The sequence below is a fragment of the Protopterus annectens genome, chromosome 8.part0 (assembly GCF_019279795.1).
Source record: "Protopterus annectens isolate FY-2018-M chromosome 8.part0, PAN1.0, whole genome shotgun sequence".
NCBI classification, from domain to species: domain Eukaryota; kingdom Metazoa; phylum Chordata; order Ceratodontiformes; family Protopteridae; genus Protopterus; species Protopterus annectens.
Window position 1 is genome coordinate 1,539,155,876 of NC_056741.1, and position 6,000 is coordinate 1,539,161,875.

A 6,000-nucleotide genomic window follows, 5' to 3' on the forward strand; every position below is an offset into this window, starting at 1 on the left:
GATGTAATGTTGCCACTTGTTTTGTGAGGTGGCAAAAGAGGTCTGCTAGTCTGGGATTCAGGCAGAACTCACCACGCTAAAGAAGTGAAGAAATTCCTAGCACGGAGGAGAATAGATCAAATAATGATTCCTGCAGGAATGACTGCCTATCTCCAGACTCTTGGTATTGCAATAAACAAGCCATTCAAGGACCATTTGCGCATGGAACTCAATGACTACATTGAAAATAGAATGGAGAAAAATCAGCATGGAAACTTTGTGAAGCCTAGCCTGCAAGAAGTTGTGACTTGAGTGAAAAATCCATGGGATAAAATCACTGACAGCTGTGTTGCCAATGCACTACGAGCAGGCTACATTGACCAGCAGTGCTCATTTAAGGAAAGCTCTATTGCTAGGCATGACAGATTGGGACCAATGGTTCTACAGGAAATGGAGTCGCAAGAAATTCAGGCCAGAATTCGAGGGTTGGAGACTTATGACAATGTCCCAGAAGAAGATGTCATGGCTGTATTTGAAAAACTTTGAAAGCCAAGGTGCAGATATTCTGGACTTGAAATGTTTGTTGCACTGTTTATGTAGAATTCACACATAACTGTCAACCCGTTATTAGAACTGTTCTCCAGTAATAGAAAAGTACAAAATAAATGTCAATTTGTGTACATGAATAAACATCGATTTTTTTACATGAAGGAATGTTGATTTGTGTTCATTAATTAATGTAAATTTTTGTACATGAATAACTGAATAAAGGTAGATTGTTGTACGGTGCGGGGAAATAAGGCATACCCTGATAGTAAGCCCTAATGTACATTTCACCGAGAGAAAGAATGTAAGACCCGGTCTTTTTGGGGAAATATGGTGTATATATATATATATATATATATATATATATATATATATATATGTGTGTGTGTGTGTGTGTGTGTGTGTGTGTGTGTGTGTGTGTGTGTATACATATATATATACATATATATATATATATATATCTATATATATATATATATGTATATTTATATATATATATATATATATATATAAATATACATATATATATATATATATATATATATATATATTGTTCACTTGAATATGCACTGTACTGATAATTTAAAAAAAAGTTGCATTGTTAGCAACATTCCAATAGTGCATGGTGAAAAGTGCTATTTACAGATTTCTCGATTTGGGGGTGGGCATCTTTTGGCATTTTTTATTTGCCAGTGATGAGACTGTAATGTGCAAGCCAACACAAAATATGTTTTTTTGGTTAATAATGTTATGTAATAACATATAACACACTTAAGTGCAGGTAACAAAGGTTTTCCTGTTGCTAGTTTGTTTGGTCACATGGGTGTTTCTCTTATAAAAAAGACACATTCCACTTGCATTCCTTCCAACTAAAAATATTATATTGCATAACTGACTTTGGAATACAGGCTGTACTGAGCTATAATAAATAGTTGTTTCTAAAAAAGATAAATGTATTTGTGTTTTACATTCTGTTTTATATTGAGTACTAGCAAAATCTGCAAGATTAGTAATGTTCACTATTATCAGCATCTGCATTCATTTTTATGACAAGTCATTGTTATACCAGGGATCACATTGCTATCACCATGGGACATTTTGACAGGATTGTTGGGGATCTTGGCACTATGGTTGACAACTCCTTTGACCACAGATAGCCATAGGAGTCAGGAAATCATTCTCTCTAGTACAACTGATCTGAACAGGCATCTCATCTTGGTCAAAAGAAGTGATCATCCAGCTTATAGTAGCCACTGATTGGGCTAATTCTAAATATAATTATAGAATACCCCTTTTGGGATGTAAATATCCAGACATACCATCTATACAGAAACACCCCAGAGGCTCCTTACAAGAATGATTAATAGTCTACAGTTCCTTTGCTACCAAGAGAGGGTTGTAGCCTTGTCTTTAAACTCAGTCTGCTGTACACTGTTGTGTGGTTATCTATGGCTTCATTCTGTGCCACGATGGATCTCCACCTCCTTTATTTTTTTTTTAATCTGCAAAGGAAAAACAGCTACACAAATACCAGAACTGAATTCTCCACCAACATCTAAATAAAACACACTGGATGGATAGGTATATTGTCTAGCATTTGTCCCATTTCGAGGACAAACTTTCATTGCATGTAAAACAGGGACAACTTTGATGACTAAATGGGAATACAAAAATCTATTCCAGGCAAGGATCATGTGGTAGCATGATTTAAAAGTCTTGTTATTCCTATGATCATATTAGGTAAGAAGCTTCTGTCTACTTATCTTGGATGTAGCAGGAGCTTGTTTCATCTAAAAAAAGTGACAAGAAAGATGTCTTCTAATTGTAGAACATTTTCGTCATCTATATTTGCACTTATTTCTTCAGCACAAAACAAATACTTATTTTCTGTGTTCATACCTCTCAGCTGCCCAGATTTTCATACAATGTCCAGATTTTTGCTTCACATTTTGGTCTGTTCCTCATAAAACTTGTGGTTTTCTGGCAAATCACTGATGACTGAAGCCACTATATAATGGCATATCTTTGAATTTCAGACTTAACATCCATTTTCTGAAAAATATTAATGCAAGTCATGTAAGCAAATTTCTAAGTTTATAAGAGGAGTAATAAATCTGATATTTGTGGGCCTTTGCCCCCCCCCATTCCCCCATTATTTTAGATTTATCCAGATTTCTTGCACTAAGAGGCTGAGATGTATGCCTGTGTTCGTGAAAACAAGTGACAAATTAGAGGCCACTGTTAGGATTAGAGATTTGATCCTAATAACTACTATTCAGAAATACTGACCCTCGGATTCACTAATCTTCCATGCAAGACTAGCTTAGTCCTGCACGGAAATGCCCGTTTAGGTGGAGGATGGCAGCACGCCATGCATATTAATGAAGGCATGCTGTCTGACCTCCTAGGCTTACATGGAGTGTATACGAGTGCAGGGGGCGTGTCTGAGAGCAGAGCTCTCAGAATAAACATGCCCCTGCAATGTAGAACAGCACAAAGTGGAAATAAATGAGCAAGACCGCTCATAGATGTCTGCATATCTCCACCAACAGTCCCTCATGTGTATAACAGCAACAGTACATATAAATCAAAAGAAGAAACCCACTTTATTTTTTTTTTTAAATCCGAGTACAGCTAACCGTAGGTGTGCGGGTGTGCCCATTGCTTAGCTACAGTTAAAGCAAGTTAAAAGGCTAAAGAGGATAACAAGAAAGATATGTATAAATGAAGCAACACAGAAATAGTGTAGTTGGCAGAGCATTCGCCTAATGAGCAGGCATTACCGGTTTGAGCCCCACTGCATCACAGTCTATTTTACATGGAAAAGCATGGTATAACCAATATTTTTATTGCAATATCCACTAAATAACATATATTTATGAACTGGAGTACTGCTGAAAATGCACATGTGAAGAGTCAATGTCATAATGAATAAGGCAGTAGTAAGGAGGTGTAATCACAGATAAGCCGTAGTAAGCATATGTAAGCACTAGTAAGCATGTTTAAGTGCATTTGCATGGGGTAAGCATTGCCTACACAGATTAAGCTAACTGAGTATAAGAAACTGTAACCAGAAGTTAGCACTGCTTACCTCCATGCAAACCTGCTTACAACTGCTTTAAAGTGCCTTAATCACTCTGTATCCAATGGGCCTTTGTCTGCAACAAAATAAACAGCCATGTAGGTCTCGAACCCAGGACCCTATACACCATTGTCCTAGTAGCTATCCACCAAGACATCCCAGAAGTACAGAAGAATGAGGTAGTAGTAAACATGTCCTCACGATAGTATAACCAAACTGAACCTGTGAAAGGCATCAGTATACAGTCATATGTGCCATAACTGACTACATAACATAAATATGTGAACTAGAGTACAGCAGTAAGCCCAGATGTGAGGTGTACTTGTAATAGAGTGTCAAAGTCCCCAATAAAACACAAGGACCTCAGAGTGTTTGTACACATCAATCAGGGATGCTAGGCATACATATAAGGTGTAATGAATAATAACACAATGCCAAAAAGGCATTATAATGAATGTCTACTATAGACAACACCAAGCATTGTACAGGTCAGCTTAGGAGGTGTGAACAATGTGTAGACCAGCTAACTTTGTGTCCAGTGGTATACCCCTTTAAACAATGCCATCCTTAGGTAAACAGGTTTGCCCATTGCTTAGTCTTTTCAAAACCAGCCATTCACAGAAAAGTGTGGGAAATCAGCCCTACTTAAACCCAAGAGGTGGGAATACAGCTCATAACTGGTTGTAGCTTCACTTGGCAGGCACTGTGACAGTAAGGGGAGAAGGAGTGTGCTTCCTGGTGCAGTGCTGGGGCATCCAGGAATCCAAGGTCATGGCTAGACTCCTAGTTAAAGACCATGCACGTAGACCGCTGCAGGGCCAGTACCAGGGCTCCCAATATAAGGCAGAGGCCTGGGACCATCTTGCCCGCAACCTCACCAGTGCCACTAGCATACACCAAACTGGTGAGCATGTCAGGCACCACTATGCTGACCTGAAGCGGAGGAAGGGGGACCTCTTGTAGGAATGTCTCCAAGAGGCTAGAGCATCGGGGGATGTCCCAGCCATGTGTAAGTATCAATCCACTACCTGTTTAAAAATTGCCAGCTCAGGTATATCATGGATAGTTATGGCTAAATATTCCTCTTATGTCCCCCACAGCTGCAATGGAGTGGGCTGCGAACCAGGAGGCCCACATCTGCTGCCTGGCACGGTTGTGATGTGAGGCAGGTTAGTCATACTCATGCTTTTACTGTCATAGGAAATAAAAATAAAAGTAGTAGTAAAGTAATTGCTAGTATAAAACCTGTATTGTTCAAGGCAAGTACTGCATACACTAGAGAATATGGTAGGAAGAGTCTCATATTGTACGTATGGCAATAAAAGTGTAATACCCTGACAAAGCAAGTCTAACTGCTGGACTGCATGTGTATATTCTGATATCATATGATAATGTAGATTTGCAATCATGTAATAGTACTGTAGTATTAAGCACTGTTACCCACACCATGCACCATAATGTGAATGTGTAGAAATGCCTGTATATGACAGGTGTAATCCCCAGAGGCCATTTAGTACAACTGAGAGACACATAGACATTAAACAGGGGAAATGCAGACAATAAAACCCAAATAGCACATGCAACTCTGATGGGAACTGTTGCTTTATTAGCACACACAGCCACGGTTTGATTCCTGCCAGAGGTAGTAGTCTGCATACAGAATTACACACCACAACTGTACATATATGTCCAGACTGTCTATTAAAGTAGCCCATATCTAATGCCTATCAACCTGTCCCCCTGGGAAATCAGTGGGATGATCCCAGATGAATAGGCAGCAAACAGGAAATACAACTGATTGACACACATCTATGACAACAAACCTGGCACACTAGCAACTCCCCAATACCATATGTGACTAAGAAGCCATGTATGTCCGATTTACACCCCAACCTGTTAAGCTGAGGTCAGAGTGTGTACAGTAACTGAGTGAGATGTATGTGCATAATACTAATGTGTAATCTGGAACCTTGTGTGGCAACAGTCAGGTATTGCTAACAAACATTGCTCCCACAGGTACATTGGATATGAACACTGTGCTGTGAAATACAGACCAATATAACCTGTACTGGTACCGTCCACCCTGGTATTGTAGGGGATTGTGAGTGTTGCAGTTTCTCTGAATAATGAAGTATCACTGGTCACTGTCACCCACACTGTGCTACATAATATAACTGTGTAGGAAAGCATGTATATGTGTGCATCAGGACACTAAAGGTAGAAGAGGGCAATATTCTAGATATGGCCAGGCATACCAATATGTGGTCAACACATGGCCAGAGTCTGTGCAGAAAGAGTTGGATAGAATAGTGCAAAACATCAACCAGGAATCTGGAGGTATGTGTACAAACAAATAGTCAGTGTTAACAAACATTCCATCCACAGGTATACCA